This window comes from Andrographis paniculata, unplaced genomic scaffold, assembly GCF_009805555.1.
Source record: "Andrographis paniculata isolate CXL003 unplaced genomic scaffold, ASM980555v1 Contig62END, whole genome shotgun sequence".
NCBI classification, from domain to species: Eukaryota; Viridiplantae; Streptophyta; class Magnoliopsida; order Lamiales; family Acanthaceae; genus Andrographis; species Andrographis paniculata.
The window spans coordinates 1,568,214-1,590,775 of NW_026137598.1; the positions used below are offsets into that span (position 1 = coordinate 1,568,214).

Consider the following 22,562-nt stretch of genomic DNA (forward strand, 5'->3'; position numbering starts at 1 on the left):
TGAACTATGGGTTCAAACTCCGCAGCTATAAAAAAAAAAAAAAAAAAACCCTCCCTCCTCCCACGCTGCCTCAAGCTCTTCTTTACCCAGCCGTGCCGGAGTTGGAGAAGAAAGCTATGAACGAGTTGACAGCCTTACGCAATGCTGTTCGGAACTGTTCTGTCCATCGGGTTTGTTGCTGCAGTTCTTCAGCGATGCCTTCACCGGAGGAACAACCGCGGTTCGCCGAGAATACTCCTCGGTTCTTTTACCCAACTCCGCCAACAGCGACAGGCCCTGTGTCGCACCCCGTAGTCACTCAGTAAAAGTTCTTCTATATTGTCTTGTCTCGTCGAGTGGGGCTGATAACACCAATTTCTTGATTCTGTCTTCCGATTTCAACCTAAATGTAAGATTCCTAACCCTAGAATTTTAAATTTGGGGTTCTCATATATTGGGCATTCTGTATGCGAGACACGACCATGGGGCAGAGGTTTGTAGATTGATTAGGGTTACATTGAATTTTCATGCTCATCTTGGTCGGGATTCTGTCCCATCTTGATTTTTGTTTGTTTGAGCTGTTTGATTACTGTTGTTCTGCCGTCTGTGTGCCACCTCATTTCCCCCATTCCATTGCAAAGAAGTGTTAAGGCTACATAATGTATGTTTATGTTCTTCTACTTGATCAATTTCTCTATGTTGAGAAGTAGATGTATCTGTTGAATATCTTGCTATGTATAATTATGATGAACCATTGACTATTGATTATTTTGCTGAAGAATGGCAAATATTAATAAAAGCGTTAACTTGTAGAAGTGTGAAAGCGCCTTTTCCTAATTTTGCAATTTAGGGTATATAAATACCTTTATTGAACCAATTTTGCGAATAATGAAAAATCTAACCGAATTACCTGTCTTCTCCTTCCCAAATCCCTCTAATCCCTCGCGCGCTGTCTTCTTCTTCCCCAATCCCTCTGATCTCTCGCACGCTCAGGCTAGAGACGTGACAATTTGGTATCAGAGCCAGATTTCGCAGCTCTCTCTCTAGATGACGCGATCTTAAACACAAAGGTTAGATGTTCTGGAACAACAAGTAGCAGAGGTTGTAGACGGCCAAACTGCTATAATCCAAGGCCAGATTCAAATGGAAGCTAGGCTGGAATCTAAGCTAGATGCGAAGTTGGAGAGTCTAGGAGATTTGTTGAAGACTCAATTTCTGAATTTCATGAAGGAACAACAAGCTGGACCTTCATTCAGAGGTAAGGAGCCTCTAGATCCTCATATTTCACATATTGCTCTCGACTCTGGTGTTAAACCTAAGGAAGGAAGGGGAATACTGTCTCCAACTCCCATGACTAGGTTAAATGAAGCTCACTCCACTTTGCATAATAATAAATTACGATTGGAGGCATCTGTTTGTGACACTGAAATTGCAACATTGCTTCAAGAGTATCAACATCTATTTGGAGTCCCCGTTGGTTTACCCCCTAAGAGAAGCATTGACCATAGAATTCCCACCAAGCCTAATATAAGACCTATTAAGCAGCATGCTTATAGGTATCATATGCTTCGAATGAGGGAGATTGAAAAATTGGTGGATGAGATGTTGCAAACAGGGATTATTAGACCCAGTAACAGCCCCTATTCCTCGCCTATGCTATTAGTTAAAAAGAAGGATGGCTCATGGAGGTTTTGCATTGATTATAGGAAACTCAATGCAACTACAATTAAAGATAGCTACCCGATTCCCTTAGTAGATGATTTATTGGATGAGCTAGGGGAAGCAACTATCTTTTCAAAGATAGACCTAAGGGCTGGATACCACCAAATTAGAATGCATGAAGAGGATATCCCAAAAACAGCATTTGTAACTGCCTCCGGCCTATATGAGTTATTGTGATGCCTTTTGGCCTCACAAATGCACCAGCTACTTTTCAAGCAGTTATGAATCAGATTTTTAAGTCTAACTTGAGAGATTTCATCCTAGTTTTCTTTGATGATATACTTATCTACAGCTTGAACATGGTAGAACACTTGAAGCACTTGAGGATAGTGTTTAATATTCTATCTCAGCATACTTTATTTGCAAAAAAACCGAAGTGCAGTTTTGGAAGAAGAGAGGTTGAGTATTTAGGGCATATAATTGGGAGTGGAATAGTGCGGATGGATAAGTCTAAGGTTCAAGCAATGCTGGACTGGCCAACCCCATCTAATGTTAAGGCTTTAAGAGGATTCTTAGGCCTCACGGGATACTACAGAAAATTCATTCAACATTATGGAACAATTGCTAAGGCCTTAACTGATCTTACAAAAAAGGGGAGGTTTGTGTGGTCTCCAGAAGCTGAGACTGCCTTCCAAATTCTTAAAAACGCAATGACTACAGCTCCGGTTTTGGCCTTACCTGATTTCACTAAACCTTTTGTTGTTGAGACTGATGCATCTTACAAGGGCTTGGGAGCTGTTCTCATGTAGGGCCAGCACCCTTTGGCTTTCCTAAGCAAGGCTTTAGGCCCTAAAAGTTTGGGGTTATCAATATATGAGAAGGAATTTTTAGCTATTATATTGGCTGTGGAGAAGTGGAGGTCTTATTTGTTTCACGCTCCATTCATTATTCGAACAAATCAGAGGAGCTTGAGATACTTGTTAGATCAAAAAATCTCAACACCATTGCAGCATAAATATTTGACCAAACTCCTGGGGTTTGATTACAGCATTGAACACAAAAAGGGAACTGAAAACAGAGTGGCTGATGCATTGTCTAGAGTTCACCATTTAAATGAGGAATTGGTGGAAGGAAAATGTGCAGCTATTACTATCTTTAAGCCTATGTGGGTGGGTGAAATTATCAACAGCTATGGCACTGATTTGTTCCTCCAGAATACAATAGCTGAGCTGGTTACCTTACCTTATAATATGTCTTTGTACAGCTATCATGAAGGACTATTGAGACATAAAGGCAAATTGGTGGTGGGTTGTTCTGGAGATCTAAGAGATCAGATCCTACATCAGTTCCACAGCTCAAGTGTTGGTGGTCATTCGGGCATTAATGCCACATTTCAGAGGGTGTCCAGTATTTTTTGGTGGCCAGGGATAAGGCAGCATGTACAGACTTTTGTCGCTTCTTGCCAAGTGTGCCAAGTGAGCAAGCATGAGAATGTTCATAATCCAGGGTTATTGCAACCCCTACCAGTTCCGGAGCAGGCTTGGACTCATATCTCTATGGATTTTATTGAGCAATTACCTAAATCAGCCAGCAAAGACACCATATGGGTGATTGTTGACAGATTCACCAAATATGCTCATTTCATTGCCATTGCTCACCCATTTATAGCCTTTAGTCTTGCTCACTTGTTCCTACAGTCAATCTGCAAATTACATGGCTTACCTCACAGTGTTATTTCTGACAGAGACAAGGTATTCACTAGTCAATTTTGGCAACAGTTGTTTAAGGTGTTGGGGATTGAGCAGGGATTAAGCACAGCCTACCATCCACAAACCGATGGACAAACTGAGAGAGTAAATCAGTGCTTGGAATCTTATCTCAGGTGTATGTGCAGTGCTAATCCTAAGCAATGGTTCAACTGGCTACCTATGGCAGAGGTATGGTACAATACTTCCTATCACACCTCCCTAGGTACGACTCCATTTCATGCATTATATGGTTTCCATCCTACACCATGGTTTTCTGGCCCTATACCTTACACCAATGTGGAAGGGGTTCAAGATTTGGTCTCTAATCAACAGCAAGCCCAACATCTACTTAAACAGGCCCTATTGGCAGCTCAATCTCGTATAAAGTATTATGCAGATTCTCATCGTCGTGAACGTGAATTTAAAGAAGAAGATTGGGTTTACCTCAAGCTTAAGCCTTATCGGCAACTTTCACTTCACTCCAAGGATGTCTGGAAGTTAAGCCCCAAGTATGCTGGTCCGTTCAAGATTTTAGCTCGTGTTGGTGTTGTTGCCTATCGCTTGGAGTTGCCCACGTCTTCTCGCATCCATCCAGTTTTCCATGTTTCTCTTCTGAAGAAACATGTTGGTCCACTGTCTACTGTCATTGCCTCCTTGCCTTCTTTTGATGATGATGGGAAGATTATGTTGCAACCAGTAAAAATTTTGGCCCGTCGCCTTGTCAAGCGAGGATCTTCGCCGGCAACCCAACTCTTGGTTCAATGGGCCCACCTTCCTGAGGAAGAGGCCACATGGGAGTTCTTTGAGGATTTCAACACACGCTTCCCTGGTGTTGCGACTTGAGGACAAGTCATGTTTGAAGGGGGAGGTATTGTCACGAAGAAATGAAGAAGGAGAAAAATGGCAAATATTAATAAAAGCGTTAACTTGTAAAAGCGTGAAAAAGCTTCTTCCTAATTTTGCAATTTAGGGTATATAAATACCTGTATTGAACCAATTTTGCGAATAATGAAAAATCTAACCGAATTACCTGTATTCTCCTTCCCAAATCCCTCTGATCCCTCGCGCGCTGTCTTCTTCTTCCCCAATCCCTCTGATTTCTCGCGCGCTCAGGCTGGAGACGTGACAGCCTTTGAATCGCAACTTAGGTGTCCACAAAATTCAATGGCGGTTGCCTATTCATTTCAACGTAGTAGTTTGCTCTCCAATGTATCCTAAAATATTTCTGGTGGAGTTATACTGAGATTGTTAATGCCAAATATATATGTGCGATCTGTTTTACAGAAAAAGTAGAGACACATATGCATGTGTTCTCTCTCCAAAATTCGCTTACATTACATATTACAGTACTCTATTTTAAGGATCATGGTATTGAATTGTCATTTCTATTGATTAATATTTGAAATTTCATAAATTTTCCTTAGTTCATTTGTTTATTAGTAATTTTCATTTTTTTTTCTTTTTCACATATGTAGTGATGCTTCTAAAGATGAACATATTGGGGTTCAATCTACTTCTCTGATGGATAAAATGGGGTTAGCAGAGTGTGTGCTCCATGAACTCACACGTGAATTTCATCTAACCCTATCGGTGGGTGGAATTCTTGTTTACCACTTTTGATATATAGAAGCTTTGGTAACTCAATTATAAACTTGATTGATTTAGGAATGCACCTCAACAGTTGACTACCTTAAATTGGTTGGTGAGTCTACCAACTTGATAAATTATTGAAATAGGTGCTAGACAAAACTGTGATTGTTGTTGTCATTTGATCCACACAAGAAGAAATATAGAAGTCTGCTTTGTTTTAATTTCTCAATTCAAGGTTTTCTCTTCTTAATCGTTTGTTGCAATAATCTTGGGTTCAGTCTTATAAAGATTCAAAGATCTATCTGATTATTTTTGCTGAGTGAGAGTGTTGGTTTTGCGAAGGATTTGGATGGTTGCATGTTTGATTATCGGAGAGATTGGATTAGCTTTTTGAATGATTGCTCAACAGTGTCTTGTTACAATTTAATGTTTATTTGGTTTTATGGTTTGTGCTCTCACTGATTAATTATTTGAATCCAAAAAAATCGATTGAAGTGTTCTACTGGTTGTTGGGTTTGTTATTAGGATTTGATTTGATTGAAGGTGCATTAGGAATTAGGTGAGCTTTTATTACTCATGCATTGACAGAGAGTAAGCGCTTGTTTTTGCTCTACCAAATAATGTGTGTGATGAGTTTAGAATTATAGGAGTTGTTATTAGTAAGACAGATAAGTTTCTACCATGATCATGATTTGTAAAGGTGAATTAAGCGTTTGAGATTCACGATTGTGCATTCTGTGCAAAATTCAAGTGTATGCAGACCATAATTAAATGATAGATATGATTATTATGGAAGATGGGTTGTAAAAGGGAAGGGTTTTCCATGTGTACATAATAGTCAAAGAGCGTTTCTGAAAAAAAAAATAGGCAGTTTAATTTCCGAAATTACTTTGGAAAAAGGAATTAGTGTTTGGATTGTAATGTCATGTTTCCAAGATTCACTGAATTTTTTGAGTAACTTATCTCCTTAAGAGTTATTTAGCATAAGTGTGCTGCTTATGATCATTTGACTGTTTCTGAATATATATGTTGTTGGAGTAATTTCAGGAAGAGTCGGAGTTGCTGTAAGATTGAGACCTCAGATTTCTGAAGAGCAGGTAGCAGATGCAGATTTTGCTTATTGTGTGGAGTTGCAATCAGAGGTTCTTGATTAAACTTTAATATTATTGATTTTTGACTTTTATGTATCCTATGGTATGATCTATTAATAAGATTCACAGCGATGCCATTTTTTCACATTATATTTTGCAGCTTAAGAGGTTGAAACTTTGTAAAAATAATTGGGACTCGGACACATATGAGTTTGATGAGCTTCTTAATGAATTCGCATCACAAAAGAGAGGATATGAATTTGTTGCAAAACCTGTTGTTGAGGTGAGTGTTTGATGCGTTTTCATTCAACTTTATAAAATTTTGAAATATTGTTCTTAAGATTAAACTATGCTATGCCGTGAACTTTTCTCATTGCAAAATGACTCGCAATCCTGCACATTCTTGAATAAAAGAAAATGATAGGTGGAGATATTCTATATTGGTTATTTCAACCTCTGGCTTTTATCATAGATGGATTACATATGTAATCATGTGTGAACAAATAACTGAGATGACCAATAGCGATACTCTAAAAATAAATACAGATTGAGATGACCAATTGAACTTGTTAGTATGAAATTGGCCGATGGCAAATATGATTGGTGGTCCTCTATATGAGAAATGGCGGTCGTTCGATCTAATGGCAACTATAAGTATGAAATTGGCCTATGAATGATATGATCTCGCTGCTCCTTATTTTAAATTGAGAGTGATTAGATTTCAATCAATCTTCCGTTGATTTGTTTAATGTGTTTGCAGGAGTGTATAGATTTTAATATCCAGCAAGTTTGATTACATGGTGTTTGTGTTTTGGTCTCTAAACAGGAAGTTGGCATTAAATTGCTAAAGTCACTAACCAGAGATGATTTAAAGAATATTTGGTGATAACTTCCTTGAATGGATTTCATTTCCTGTGTTTGAGCAGGTAACTGGATCGATTCTCCTTTTATGCATTCTTTTGGAGTTCCTTTTGATTATGTGGTTATGTGGTGTTATTTGCATGAATGAATAAATGTGAAATGATACTTTAGGTAAGGTTGTTACTGAATAATACAACATCGCAGAGGGATGGATGGTTAATATTTACTCACATTTATGCATACAACTGTGTTGAAGGGATTTGATATAAAGAACAGTAATGATTTATCCACTGCTGTCAGTTGTTATCTTTTCATGTGAAACAACATGTGAGGATTAATTTTCTTGGTGTCTCTCTGTTAAATGTGATATTGAACTAAGTGTGGATGAATTATAAGCTTTTTCGAGTTTCAGGAGAGTAAGGAATGGTAATCTCTTAGCTTTTAATGGGATATGGTCTAGATTTAGTTAAAGATATAACAGTCTTGATATCCAAAATGAATGCTTGTTTTATGGTGACTAAGAGGCTCTGAATGTATGATTATACCTTTTCAATAGTTATATGTTTGGATTTTTCTACATTATGCTAATCTTTATACTTTTAGATGAAATGGCAAAACAAACAACTGAGAAAATTGTGGCCATATATTGCATATGTAAGCTTGACTTCTATTTCAAACTTTTATACACTTCTGATATTTGAGTTTTATTATTTTTGTAGTTGTCCATTCCAGTGAATTTAGGTTGGTGGATTCCTTCTGTCAAGTTTTCCTCATGCTACGAAGGCGATCATCAAAGATACTAGGAATTCACGCAGTTTTGGTTTCATTAGTTGTGATTCTTTTGAGGCGTTGGATGCTGCCATTGAGGTAAATTTCTACAAATGCTCTTTTATAGACCCTTACGAAAAATTCATTCATAAATTTTAATCAAGAATGTAAATGTCAGTCTTCTATCTACTTGAGAATTTTAATCGAGCTTATAAACCCTAAACCCGTACTCGTATGCACTACATCAAACTCTTGTAAGTGCTTTTGTGGTTCCTCACCTGACAAGCCATGAAAAGACGGAAATAAATGTATTAGTCCATATTTAAAATTATATGGAATTAAAACAAGAAAGTTCACTCCTAAAGGAAATAAAATCATAAAGATTATAATGCCTTATTTAGTATTATTGATCCATAATTGATGGCAATCCCACGATTATTGGTGATCCCTTGATCTATGAAATTCTTTCAATTAGGGGATATGATTCATTGGATCCCTTCAATTAGGGGTAGTAATTTAGGGGAGGTCCAATACTTTGTAAGGTGCTCATGGCCTTATGGTCCTTTGGACTTGTGGTCCAATTCCAGAAGAATGCATGGCTTATTTTCAGTATCGGTGTAGAGTTCAACGGTGGCATCCATTGAAAGTTTGACACACTTTGTAATTGCCAATTGAAATTTATGATATCGGCTCCTAGTGATTGGTCCAGGAAGAGTTATGATTGGGTCCGATTCTTTCATGATGGTCACATCATCTCCCATCTCTTGAAAAGGTTGTTCCATCAACCTCTCGTCACCTACATCAAACGGAGACAAGTCAGTTACATTAAATGTAGCATGGACATTATACTCACCTGAGAGGTCTAGTTTGTAGGCATTATCGTTGATGCGTTCAACGACTTGAAAAGAACCATCGCCTCGTGGGGACAACTTATACTTGCGTTGTGCCACACCTAATCACCAGGTTGGAAGACAATTTTCTTGCGGTGACGGTTAGCAGCTTTGGCAGGCCACGCATTGGTGGTGTCAATTTCCTTTTGTACTGTCTTATGAAGCTCCTGAATCTTTTGTGCCCGATCCCTGAAACTAACATTTTGTCGCTCACTATATAGTAGTAGCAATAAATCAATTGAAGAAAGAGGATTGAAGCCGTACAGTACTTCAAAAGGGGACATGTTAGTAGCACTATGAATAACACAATTATATTCAAACTGTTTTAACTCACAAAGTCCATGAAGGTGGACTCATGGGGCATTTTGGAGCCACCAAAACTCTTAAACTTTTGCAGGAAAAATGTTATTTTCCAAGCATGCGCAGACGTGGAACAATTACGCGTTGCGTATTGCTAATTTGTTTTTCAAAGAAGTTGTTAGAATGTATGGAATTCCCCGTACGATTGTATCTGAGGGCTATTTGTATAAGGCTGACTAGTTGTGTATTCCACACATGAATCGAGCCATGGTTGCTTCAGGATCCTCCACAATATTAGCCTGCATCATGGCTATCTCAAGCTCTTTATAATACTCCTTTACAGTTCTATTACCTTGAGATATTTGTTGAACTCGTTCGTGCAGCTCCCTTCTATACTAGGATGGCACGAATTGTTTCCTCATAGCCTTTTTTATCCCATCCCATATGATGATCCGGGCTTGCCCTTCTCGCCTTTGTTTTGTACTCAGTTGTTCCCACCAATTAAGGGCATAATCGGTGAACTTCATTAAAAAAATCCTCGTCCATTGCTCATCATCATATGAAGAGCAATCTCGAATCAACTCCATCTTCCTCTCTCAATCAAGATAAACATCCGGGTCAGAATTTCCATTGAAAGAAAGGATGTTAATCTTTTAGTTCCTCATAGGATCTTGATTGTATTTATTTGGAGGGGGTGGCACCCATTCTTCATCAAAATTTTCAAAAGAGTCTTCCCTACCTCGGTATATAGGATTCCACCTTGCAGATCGACTAGCGTTGGGGGCAGGTTGGACCTGTTGACACTTAGTTGTCAATTCTCGAATAGATTGAGCAAGATAGGCCAACATCTAGTGTATAGTGTCCATCTCGTCAGTAAGTTTCTTTGTGAATCATTCTTCGAATGCTTTGGATAGCGTTATGATTTGAGGATTAGGGCGTTCGTCTAGGTGTCCTTCACCTACCATCAAAGAAAAAATATAAAAATAAAAAAAGGTTATATCCTCACACAGGTTTCTCCTCTCTTGAATCGCGTTTTTCGGTATGAAATGATCTTGTCACAAACACTTTTTCACTCCGCTCGTGTTTCACTCACTCAAATAAAACTGGCAACGACCCAATGCAATTCCCAAATCAAAAACTTTTAAGTAAAAATCACAAGTAATAAGACCTTTAGATAATCAAATAGAAAAACGAGAAAGACTATAAAATTTTTTTCGGATTTTTTTTTCAGATATTTTTTTTTGGTATTTTTTTTTTTTTTGGGACTTTTGTTTTTCAAATAAGAACCATGATATCAATCAAGAGATTTTACCAACTAGCTCTCATACCAGATGATGTGAACTTGCCAAGGATGATAGTTCGGATCGAATTCCACATGAATAAGTAATAAAAATATTGGAAAGATTTGGATAAAACAAGGGATGAATGGATATATATATATATATCTATATTAATGGAGATAACCCGAACTCTCTTGAATTGAGAGATAGTTAGGAAGGCAACATGAGAGATCAAACTCATGTCTCACAATCCTCTAAACAAACCGACAATACAAGCTAAGGCAATAATAGTTCCAGGACTATTTGAGAGGCCACGACTTGTTTCAAATCACTTGAAACAACTCGATTTAGGGATATGAAAATGTAACCGAATCACTCAAAATTACACTTCAAACAATGCACAAGAATTGCTTTTGAAATAAAAACCAGTTTTTAAAATATCTTTGTTGAATGAATAATCTTTACAATGATAATCATGGGACCTTTTATAGAGGACCCATGGAAATTAAAACAAGAAAGTGCATCCTAAATAAAATAAAATTATATAGATTATAATCAGCCTTATTTAGTATTATTGACCCAAAATTGCTGGCAATCCCACGATTATTGGTGATCCCTTGATCTATGGAATTCCTTCAATTGGGGGATATTGATTTATGGGATCCCTTCAATTAGGGGTAGTAATTTATGGGAGGTCCAATGCTTTGTAAGGTGCTCCTGATCTTATGGTCCTTGGGACTTGTGGCCCAATTCCAGAAAAATGCATAGGTTATCCCTTCATGATGGTCACATCAATTCTTTGTGCCATCGGATGTATCACCTCTTCCTCAACTTCTTCGATCTCTTCACCCTCGTCATATATTAAGCAAGAAAATAGAGTAAAATATAAACAACCAAATATAAAAAAAAACAAACTAAATACTGCTCTCCGGCAGTGGCGCCAAAATTGCAAGCCTGTCATACAGCTGCAAAATAGATATTAGTTCCTACGTCACAGAAAAATGCAAAATACAATATAGTAGTGATGAGTAGGGTCGTCTCCGCAGGAAGCAATAAAGATTTGACAACTTAATAATTTATAATTATATATATAATTGGGGGATTTGGATTATCATGCTAAATAAGCAGAAAAATAATTCAAACTAGAAAGAAAATAAACTAAGTTAAAATATAAACAAATACAAAAATTAACTAAACTCTAGCCTATGCACGAATTTCCATTCGGTATATGAAAATTCGTTCATCGGCCATAATCAAGTTTATTGGTTTATTGGATAAATTGGTTTCAATTGATCTACACGCGTTCACAAGTAATCTTTCCTTACTTTATCGATACCTAAGGTACGACCGCTAGCTATTCCCTAATCGAGTGAGAATCCTATGTACGACTATAGTATTACTGCTTTGACAACATTGAGAACCAGAAAGGCCAATTCAATTTAACCAAATTCCTACGAGGATTTGTTCAAAATTGATTTTAATTACTCCATAGAGTATTCTTCCTCTAGGTTGCTACTTCAATTGAAAGATTACACAATTACGGGTGTCAATCTTCAATATAGCTATGAAATCTCAAACTAATACATGGCCACAAATATCAATTTCAGATTTATAATCTCGCCAAACAGAGAAATTAAAAATGCCCAATACTAATAAACATCAAATTAAAATCAAAACCAAGTATCACAAATTTTTATCCCAAACGTCAATTCATACCTAAGTTAGAAAATAAATTACTCAAAATCCATGAAAATCGAAAACACAAAGAGAAATAAGAAATTCATCAAGCCTTCAATTTGGAAATCGATAAAGAAAAACAATACTGATAATGAAAGAAGAATGCCCGGAAGTCGTATGCGCTCTTCCTCGAAGTTCTCTCCGCACTGCTCTTCTTTTTTCCATTTCTCTTCTCCCCAACAAGGATTGATTTTGTGTGAAGAACATGGTAGTGCATTTATTCTCCCCATTCTTCAATTGCAAGTCGTGTGTTTTAATTCTTTGTCCCATGATCCCATTTGTAATTATATCCCATTGGTAATTACATCCCCATAATTTCTAAGTTTGCCAATCTACCATGGAGGACTGTTTTGTAATTTTCAATTTTCCCATTATGTTTTGTACTTGCATGATCATGCCTAACGCCTTTCTGCTCTTTGCTTGCACAATATGCCCAAAAATTTGCCAACTCTGCAATGCCTAGTGAACAACTCAAAAACACATCATTAAGAACATATATACGAATTTCACACCCAAAATTCGCTCAAAATATAATAAAATATTTATCTAATATAGCACATATCATTTACTCTAGAAGATAGGCTAGTCCATTGAGTACGAATTGATTCGGGAAGATTTGCATTTGAAGGAGCCTCTGCAAGGTTCAAGAGGGCCAACTGGATTAAACTTAGTGTGTCAGGACTCTCAGGTGCTGCCTCCAAGCAGGGCCAATTGGCTCGAAACTGCTGGAGCCGCCACTGCATCTCTATGTCCAGTTAAGTACTCACGAAACCTTTCCAAGTTGATATCCTGATCAAGAGCAGCAAGAGTGATGTTGGGAAGAGCTGAAGTTTGTTCCCTAGAGGGAAGCTAAGTCTCTGATACTCTCGAAGGCGTATGTCATAACAGGAGTTGGCATTGAAAAATATGTTGCCAATTGTAGCTAAGAAAAAAGAAGCAATGCCTTTGAGGCCGAAGCTTTGGACGGACGAGGTTTTGGAGGAGCTTTTGTCGTTGATTGAGTTGGTTGTTGTGAGGCCGCCTTGACAACTATAGGCTGTTCAAAACCCTTTTGTATTTTCTTGGCGGGTTGCATACAACAACCAAGGTGAGTAAAATGCAACAATCATTCAAGCAAGAATTAGAATGAAAAGTATCAACTTGAGTCTTGGGAGAAGTGGCAGTAAAACGTTTCTCGGGAGGTTTGGAAGCATTAGCTTTGGCCCTGGCATGTTGAGCCAATCTACGAAAATGGGGAGAATCTAACACTGCAAATACAGAGAAAGAGTTAGTCACACAGTCATTGAACAAACAATTAAGATGATAGGGAAACAAAACCTTCGACAGTATCCGGGGATGCACTCAGTTGTCTCAATTTGATGATCGGAACTTGTGTCAATGAGGCGGCCCAACCAAGTGGCTAGAGAATCATTAAAAAAAACGCTGCACAGGGACTTCCACCAATCCACGAAAGAAGAGTCAGTAGAAGGCTTGGTTTCAAAAAAGAAAGGAGAGGCAGGCCCTCAATTGCCGCATTCAAACCCCGATAAATCTCAAGGTCATTAGAAGAAAGATCTTGCGGCTCTGGAGGGAATGGTCCTTGGTAGTAAAAACCGTATGCTGGGACAATTTTTTGGAGGCCAAATTGGTGGCGTACAATTGTGGAAAGTACCCTTCCACCCTAATTGGTAATAAACGAGAAGTGGGCTTTAGACCAAGGATCAAAGGTCTTGCAACCAGAACTTGATTCCCTGAAAAGGTAATGAAAGACCAGTTGGACGAATCATCTTCCTTCACTGGTGGAGGCTTGGGAAAACCAGTCGGGTCCCCGAGACCGCTCTGGCAGAGGGAAGAATTGAACATCCTCATGAGTATGCAACTTGAGAAAGAAATCAACAATTTGGAACGCATTCTGGGAGCACTGAAATCCGGCCAAAAACACACCAATTTTTTCCTCTTCCGGGACTTGAAAAGGCCACGGGATATCAAACAATTCGGAAAACATGTAAGTGACCCAAAGGAACCATAACGACCTCCTTTGGGTGACTATATGTTCCTCCCGAGCCAAGGGAGAATAAAGATCATTGATGGTTCGATATAAGTGGCCCAGAAAGAATTGAGCAAGGGTCAAGTAATCACCCTCCATAATTGACGAAACCAGAGGCTCATAATCAAGTTCTTATTAGCCGAGCCCACTACAAAGCGATTTATCTAAAGCAATAATTAGATCCTATGGTTATCCATCAAGCTAAACTTTGAACATGGCTTCCCATATTTCCTATATACAGTTGTGCTAGAGCTAGACCTAGCATAATCTATGCAGAAGTCAACAATATTCGCAGGAGCAGAAAGAAGGGCATAATTATCCCTAGTAATAGAGAGATCCAAAAGTACAGGAACATCAAGCAATGTTGGGGAAAACATGCCGCAAGGCAAGCAAAATCCATTTATCTTCGGACACCAAAAGCTTAAAGAAGGAAGAGAAGATCAGGATTTGGATGTGATACCTGAGTACTGACGGTAATCATGTCGTCGATCCCCTATGCCTCTCATTGAGAGTCAACTTGTCCTCCAAAGTCTCCGTCCATTCTACAAACATCTTGCTGTTTGGATAACGGGTCAAAATACGTCCTTGCCGAAGCGATAAAATATAGAACGGTTTTGCTATTAACAAGGGATTATCACCATTCCAATGAGAGTTCTCCGGAGTTCGTCTCTTTGATCCTCTGTCTCGGCCGACGGGTTCAGTGCCCAAGATTTTCCGTCAGAAGCCAAATGCAGAGGACCCTCGACCGGTAAATATTAATGAACCCTACCTTCAGATGTCGCCGGCGGGGGAATACTTGTGTCACCAAGTTGAAGGGAAGACAGAGCTTGAATCTCCGATGAGGCCATGGAAATCCGCGGTTGAATTCGAGAAGGAAAATATAAAATCGAGGGGAAGAAGAAGAGGAATCGGACGAATTGGGAGGTTGAGGAAGAGAGTGAAGGGTGAGGAGTGACACAGTTGGAGTGTGCGAATGGACAAATCCAAAACCCTCTCAAAACCCTATGTGTCTTTTCTCCCACGCACCGCGACAGTCGAAGAAATTCTCAGCCGTCACGTCAGTCTTGGGAAAAAGGGATTAAGTGCAGAAAAGCATGGGTTTTGATAGCTCAAATAACCAATATCCGATCTGAGCTCCGAAAAAAAAATTCCAAAAAGGGTAAAGCTTCATACGTTTTGCATTGGACCCCTTTTGAGAAGGGCTATTGTTGAACTTTAAGTCCAAATTACTCAAAATATAGAAGGGACCTTGCATCCGAAAGCTTATCCAGAAGTAGGGCTTCCATAAAACCAAAAAACCCCTGCCTCCACAAAGCTGAAAGCTACTACCTTAATCCTTTTGTTGACTTCCTTAAGGAGTGTGGAATCGTCACTCAATACACCATGCCCGGTTCACCTACCATGAACGGTGTTACTGAGAGACGAAACCGCACATTGAAGGATATGGTTCGAAGTATGATTAGTCAGTCTACTTTGCCACCATCATTATGGGAAGAAGCACTAAAGACAGCAGTCTACATCCTTAATCGAGTGCCAACTAAGGCGACTGCCAAAACACCCTATGAACTATGGATTTGGCGCAAGCCTAGCTTAAATCATCTAAGGGTGTGGGGTTGTCCAGCTGAGGCGAAGGCCTATAGGCCAAATGAACCACAGCTAGCATCTCGTACAGTAAACAGTTATTTTATTGGCTACTCAGAACGGTCAAGGGGGTATAAATTTTATGATCCAACATCAAGAACTATTTTTAAGACGGCTACTACCAAGTTCTTTGAGGATGTTGAGTTTAAAGGGAGAAATACAGGTTTAGACTTTACTTTTGAGGATCAAGAAATCACTGATGTGATTGATCAAACCCCTCATGAGTTAGCAGTCATTCCAGCTCCCATAGAGTTTCAAAGTGCGACTGAGGAACCCGTTCGTATAGAACAGGAACCTATGCCTATGGAACAAACTCAAGAACATACAGTTCAAGAGCCAACGCAATTGCGTAGATCCACTAGAGAACGAAGAAATGCCATTCCGGATTATTATGTGACATTTCTTCAAGAAAATGAGGACAATGATGGCATGACTGAGGATGATCCAATTAATATTTATCATGCCATGAAGGGTCCTTATTCAGATAAATGGATCGATGCAATGCGTGATGAGTACAAGTCAATGCAAGACAATAAAGTTTGGGAACTTGTCCCATTGCTAGAAGGTGCAAAACCCGTAGGTTGCAAATGGATCTTTAAAATCAAACGGGATGCAAATGGTAATGTGGAGAGGTATAAGGCACGTCTTGTAGCTAAAGGCTATACTCAGAAAAAGGGGATTGACTATAAAGACACTTTCTCTCTGGTTTCTTTGAAAGACTCTTTTAGGACAATCATAACTCTAGTGGCATACTTTGATTTAGAGCTCCATCAAATGGATGTTAAGACGGTTTTTCTAAATTGTGACATTGATGAAACGATCTATATGGTACAACCAGAAACTTTTGAGGTTGGTGACCCAAAAAAAATGGTTTGTAAATTAAGAAAATCCATCTATGGGCTCAAACAAGCGTCTCGACAGTGGTATCACAAGTTTCATCAAGTAATTCTCTCATATGCTTTTGAGATGAATGTGGTTGATGATTGTGTTTATCACAAGTTCAATTGAAGCAAGTTTATTTTCTTGGTTTTGTATGTGGATGACATTTTGCTTGCCACAAATAATGTGAGCATGTTGCACGAAAAGAGTAACTTTGAAATGAAACATCTTGGTGAAGCATCTTTTGTATTAGGGATCCAAATATATCGTGATAGATCTCGGTGTATTCTTGGATTATCTCAAAAGAGCTATATTGATAAAATACTCGGAGCGATTCAACATGCAGAAATGCAATCCGGGAGATACCCCTATAACTAAAAGAGAGAAATTAAGTCTCAGCCAATGCCCTAAAGTAAATCTGGAAATTGATGAGATGAAAATGATCACCTATGTCTTGGCAGTTGGGAGCCTCATGTATGCACAAGTATGTATGCGTTCAGATATTGCGTACATAGTCAGTGTGTTAGGCAGATATCTCAGTAATCCTGGATTGGATCACTGGAAGGCAGCCAAAAGGGTGATGAGATATCTGACAAGAACTAATAATCACATGCTCATATATAAAAGGTCAGACCAATTAGAGATCGTTGGATACTGACTCCGACTTTGCAAGATGCCAAGATAGTAGGAAATCTACATCTGGCTATATCTATATGTTGGCTGGTGGGGCCATCGCTTGGCGCAGTGCCAAACAGACACTCGTTACCAGTTCCACTATGGAAGCTGAGTTCGTGGCGTGTTTTGAGGCATCAAAACAAGCGATTTGGCTAAAGAACTTTGTCGCTGGGCTGCAAATCATTCCGATGGTTGAAAAACCCATCAAGATTTTCTGTGACAACAATTCAGCCGTTGAGTACTCCAATAACAATAGGAGCACGTTCAGGTCAAACCATATTGACATTAAGTTCCTAGTTGTGAAGGAGGGAGTGAAAGATCATCAGATTTCGATTGAGCACTCAGAGACAAAATCTATGTTGGCAGACCCCCTAACTAAAGATGTAACACCTAAGGTCTTCCATTAGCATACTTTTCATATAGGTGTGTTACAAATTTGAGGAAGCTTCACTGCAGTGGGAGTGTGCATTTATATTCTTTTGTCGTTCACTTGATATTTTTTTTTATACTCTTTTGATCATTATTTCAGTTTATGACGTTTTGGACATTATGTTTAAGTAATTTACGATCTCATTCAGTTTGGACCAGTAGAAAATTGACATATTCATATTACACTTATGTAATTTTTTGTCTGCATGTTCCATGATTGAGCTATGTCATTTGATTACATTGATATTCGTGATTACTGCGAGTTTAGCTGTTGATACGGCGAATGCTTCTTTAGTCCTATATTGTTGTGATTGATGGACCAGATTGTTGCAAGTCTTGTTTTATAATGACTAAAAATTGAACTCATAAGGAACAATATGTTCATTCAGACACATACTAGATCCAGTGGGAGATTGTTGGATTTGGGATCAAATATGTGTATCGAATATGTTGTTAAAGTCATTATTTTATTCAGTCGTATTATTTTAAGTGGTCTAATTAATATAATTAATTATTGACTGATAGGCTTGATTGTTATGGAATGGAAGTGCACTACCCGTATAATATTATTATTTTGGTGATGTGACAAATTAATAATATTAATTAAGAGTATAATTGTAATTATAATTATGTTTCCCCTATTATAATTAGGCTAGGGTTAGGTCCCCGGGATCATAACGCCGTAAAAGAGATCTGATTCTCCTTGCATTTCTACTCCTCATCTGTCAAGGACATAAAGGAAATCGGCACTCTGATCTTGGAAGACCAAACCTTTAATCACCCAAGATTGTATATGGCTTCATCTTCGGGTACGCTTCCGCTTTAAGGATCGGGCATTTAAATTCAACATTGATATCTCCTATTTTTTTTTCATCTTGATTTTATTTTTGTCTGCTTTCTACTTATAAAAATATATGCAATAATTTAGTTTGTATTTCTTTAATATTAAGACAAAGATGACAAAGAAGAACTCGATAAAGACGAGATTGAAGTCAAAGGAAAATAAAGCCAAATTAGAGAAGAAATAAGAGACGAAATGAGAAGAATAATGAGAAAAATAGATATTATTTTTACTTTAAAAATCGTCTTTTGATTTAATATATACAAAAATTTAAGTTAATTAGAACTCTCGAAGTATTCAAATCTCATTTCATATAATCATTAGATTTTATTATTTATATTTTCTATTGTGTATAAATAATTATATATAATTTGGAATATATTTTTGTATTACTTTTTCAACAGGTAATAAATAAGTGAAATATATATGTTTGAGTTTTTTTTTACGCACAATTGGGATTAAATCCCTCTGGGTAATGTTCAGTTGAGATTCAGTCCCTATTTATAAACCCTTTATCTGAACTCCCTTCTTTACCAATATCGTTCTTCTCGCTCCCTATAATCGATTTCTTTCTTTCATTCCCCTTTTTTATTTTTTCTTTTTCTTGTTCGCGCGATATTTCTCATATACCCGTTAAGCTCTCTCACGTCAGATCGGAAGCAACTTCCCGTCCGATCGCCCAGCTTTTAGCCGTGTGGAAATTTCATTTCTCTCCCATTCTTCCATTGTCTTGCCGGTTCTCTGTCATCGTTTGTCATTCGATTTTGTTTAAAAATTTCCAAGGGCAGTTACTGATTCTGATTCTTTGTCGTTGGCGGTCGTACGATTCGATTGAAGAACTTCCAAGAGCTGTCACCGTCGATCTCCAAATTGACACCATTCTCTGGTTGGCCCGGCTCCACGATCGCCGTCCTTGGAAGGAAATTGCTAGGTTTGTATTTGTATCGGTAGCATTTGAGTTAGTAAGGAAATTGTTATTTTGGGGAGAATGTTTGGTATTTCTTGGGTGATTTTGATATTGAATTATGTTGTTATTGGGTATTTTTGTTGCTCTTTTGTGAAGTAGATTGTAATTGTTATTTTGTGAATTGGGTATTTGTTGCTATTGGGGATTCATACATACTAGAATTCCATAAGAACATATAAGTTTATTGTATTCTGTGTAAGATTGTTGAATTGCTTATATGACTTAAGATAGTTAATATAGGTTCCGATGGACATAGAGCAAAGTAGTCTGATATTATATATCATTTGTTCGTATGAAGGTGAGCATCATGTAATTGGTGTAGAAGATGGCACAATGCTGGCGGATCTTTACATGAATCTATCATAAAGAGGGAATAAGGTAAGTATTGAGACAATAAAAATTCAATATATTGCATTTATTTAGAAAAGCTATGTGACATTATTATGCGATGAAGATATCGTCAATATGTGGAGAATACATATTTTGTTAAAGGTATTGTTTGTATATGTAAAAATGCAAGGGAGCCTGCGGGATTCAATATTCTATTTTTATTTGGGTGAAACATAACTGTTGATAAACATTTACAAACATTTCAGTATCGTGAAAAGAAAAAAAAATGAAAATTGAGAAACATGCGTCTGATTTCATTTTGAATTGAAGTAGGATGCACTCTAAAATATTCATGTTTATGCTGATATGTATGTACACCATCCCCCACCATTAACTGTGTAGGTTGTTGCTTTTTTGAACTGATTTGATTGGTGCACAAAAGATGTTTTTTACATTATTGTTACAATTGAGAGTGTAGAAGATTGAATCAAAAGGTATTGTTTTGGTTATCATTTTTAAATACACAATCTTTGTATGGTGAATGAAAAAAATTAATGCAAATAGTTTACGGAACTATTTATTTATATGGAAGCAGTTTGATTGATGGAGTCTCTGTGTTTTTTTAATTATAGATGATGGATGACAACAAATTGGAAGTGAAGTGAAGGAAAACTCATATTGTGTAGTTCAAGAATGAGTTCATTAAGTAAATAATTAAGTTTATCATATAATAAAATAATAAAAAAATATTGTTTATATCATGTACTCCTAAAGATTGCATTGAGTTTCTTCTGCAGTTTGGTGTTGATATTCTGGGAAAAAATATTCTGGTGATTGATATAAGTAACGTTGTCGGATTGCCTGCAACTTTACTTCTTCAGGTATTGATATATATATAATTATAATTGATCTTAGTCTAGTAGATTTAAATTAGTGTGTAAAGATATTATGTTCATGCACTCTAATTATGCAATTAATTGTATAATCACATATTTTTTTCCTAAGTTGCTGAACATCAATATTTTATCCATTTATTGGCAGAAACATATGCGAAAGTGACTATTCTTCATCCACTACCAAAAATCCATAACAAATTTGCCATGAAGCTGATATCTTAATTGCAGCTGCAAAAGTACCCAATTTGGTTTGTGCCTCAATTTTCGTAGATATTTAAAGATGTAATTAGGATGTCCGTCAATCATTTCCTTGTAATTACTTTTGGCGTGCTAAACATAATGTAATATTGTACGTAAATATAAAACAATAAAATTGTTATTTCATTGAAGCTCTTTTGTAAATTTGATGTATTATATTAGATTTACGAAAATTACAGGTATGATGATAGTCTCTTATATATGACTTGTTGACAATAGAGGTTTCTGAAAATATAACAGAGGTACATTGGAACTGTGTTTGGAGCACGTGTCTGCTCAACCGAGTCACAATTTTTTGAAATGCTTCTAATTGATTGATATTTGAGTTTGTGAGTGTGTGACAATTTGGATTATTATGTTATTGATCAAAATACTTTAGAAAAAAGATGTGTTTGTTCAATTACACAAAAAATACTTGAAGTCCTAGTAGTAGATTACAACGCATTTTCACTTGAATGTTGTTGTGTGTGTTATGGTGGATTACTTTGTAATAGGTCTAAAGATTTTCAATTCATGGTAGTAATTATTTACTCAAACAACTAATATAATTTAACTTAGTTACTTATGACTTGTTTAGTCATCTACAAGTGGATGTTGGATATAATTGTATATATATCATACAATATAACTAAGTTATTTCTCACTTGTTTAGTCATCTATAGTAAATATATGTTATTTATCTTTTCATACAATTCAGGGTGTCACGGGAATACTATCACGATGAATTCATCATTTTTTACCGAAAACAAGTGAATATTTTGATCAAAAATTGTCTGTTTTCCAAGCACAAATTATCATAGTATATATACTCGTTGCAGAAGCATATGATACCAGTAATATAGGTACATAAGATTTGTGACAGGGTATGTCGGTATTTTATACAGGTATGTAACTATGTGCTTTGGGTACGAACACTGACACTTAAAGTATAAATAATGATTTCTTAGGTATTATCTGTGTAGTAGTAGGTATCCGTGAATGTGGTTGATTTCAGTTGACCCACTGACGGAGGGGACAATTCACAAACTCAGTGAGAATACTTCCTCTCCTAGTCTTGTTGGAAAAAATTAGGCACGGTACATTATATTCGATAGCTCATGGCATACTTTTCAATAGCAAGACCACAATACATGTAGGAGTAAAAAAAAATATAATTTAACTAAGTCATTTATGACTTGTTTAACCATCTATAATATATATGTGTTATTTATATTTACATACAATTATGGAATTCACAGAAATACGATATGATGAATTTATCCTGATTACAGACAATTATTGAATGTTCTGAACTGAAAATTGTTTGTTTTCCAAGCACAGGTCTTCAGGACATAGATACTAGTTATGGAAACATATGAGATACTAATTCCAGTGTTTATTGGTAAACGACTGAGGTATCCGTTGATGCTAACCTGTGTAAATGAATGACATGTTATAATATTATATTGTTTCTATAGTTTTGTAAATTTATTATTGTGAATGCAATTGGATAGAGTATTAGTATATTAATACTCCCAATTGTTAAACTGTACAACCATTGCATATGCAGTAAAACTAAGCACTACCATTACCAACAATACAACTAAGTAACCCCATTGCCTATTGTTCACGCATATGGATCATATTCTTAACTTTTCTAAGCAATTTTTTAATCTTCTAGATTGGTATAACTGACTATGTTAAAGATGAATATATCTCATGTACGGGTACTGTT

The 22,562-nt window shown here is 37.0% G+C and overlaps 1 long non-coding RNA gene across 3 annotated transcripts; it reads left to right on the top strand.

Moving 5' to 3' along the window:
• Positions 1-20,915, top strand: LOC127261134 (uncharacterized). Of its 3 annotated transcripts, XR_007840859.1 has the most exons (10): positions 1-388; positions 6,027-6,121; positions 6,231-6,353; positions 6,897-6,996; positions 7,651-7,798; positions 18,208-18,365; positions 19,663-19,742; positions 20,327-20,400; positions 20,492-20,575; positions 20,736-20,915. It is a non-coding gene; the product is annotated as an uncharacterized LOC127261134 (long non-coding RNA). The 3 variants fall into 3 exon arrangements; XR_007840858.1 differs by lacking the exon at positions 18,208-18,365; XR_007840860.1 differs by lacking the exons at positions 18,208-18,365; positions 20,327-20,400.
• Positions 20,916-22,562: the final 1,647 nt, after the last annotated feature.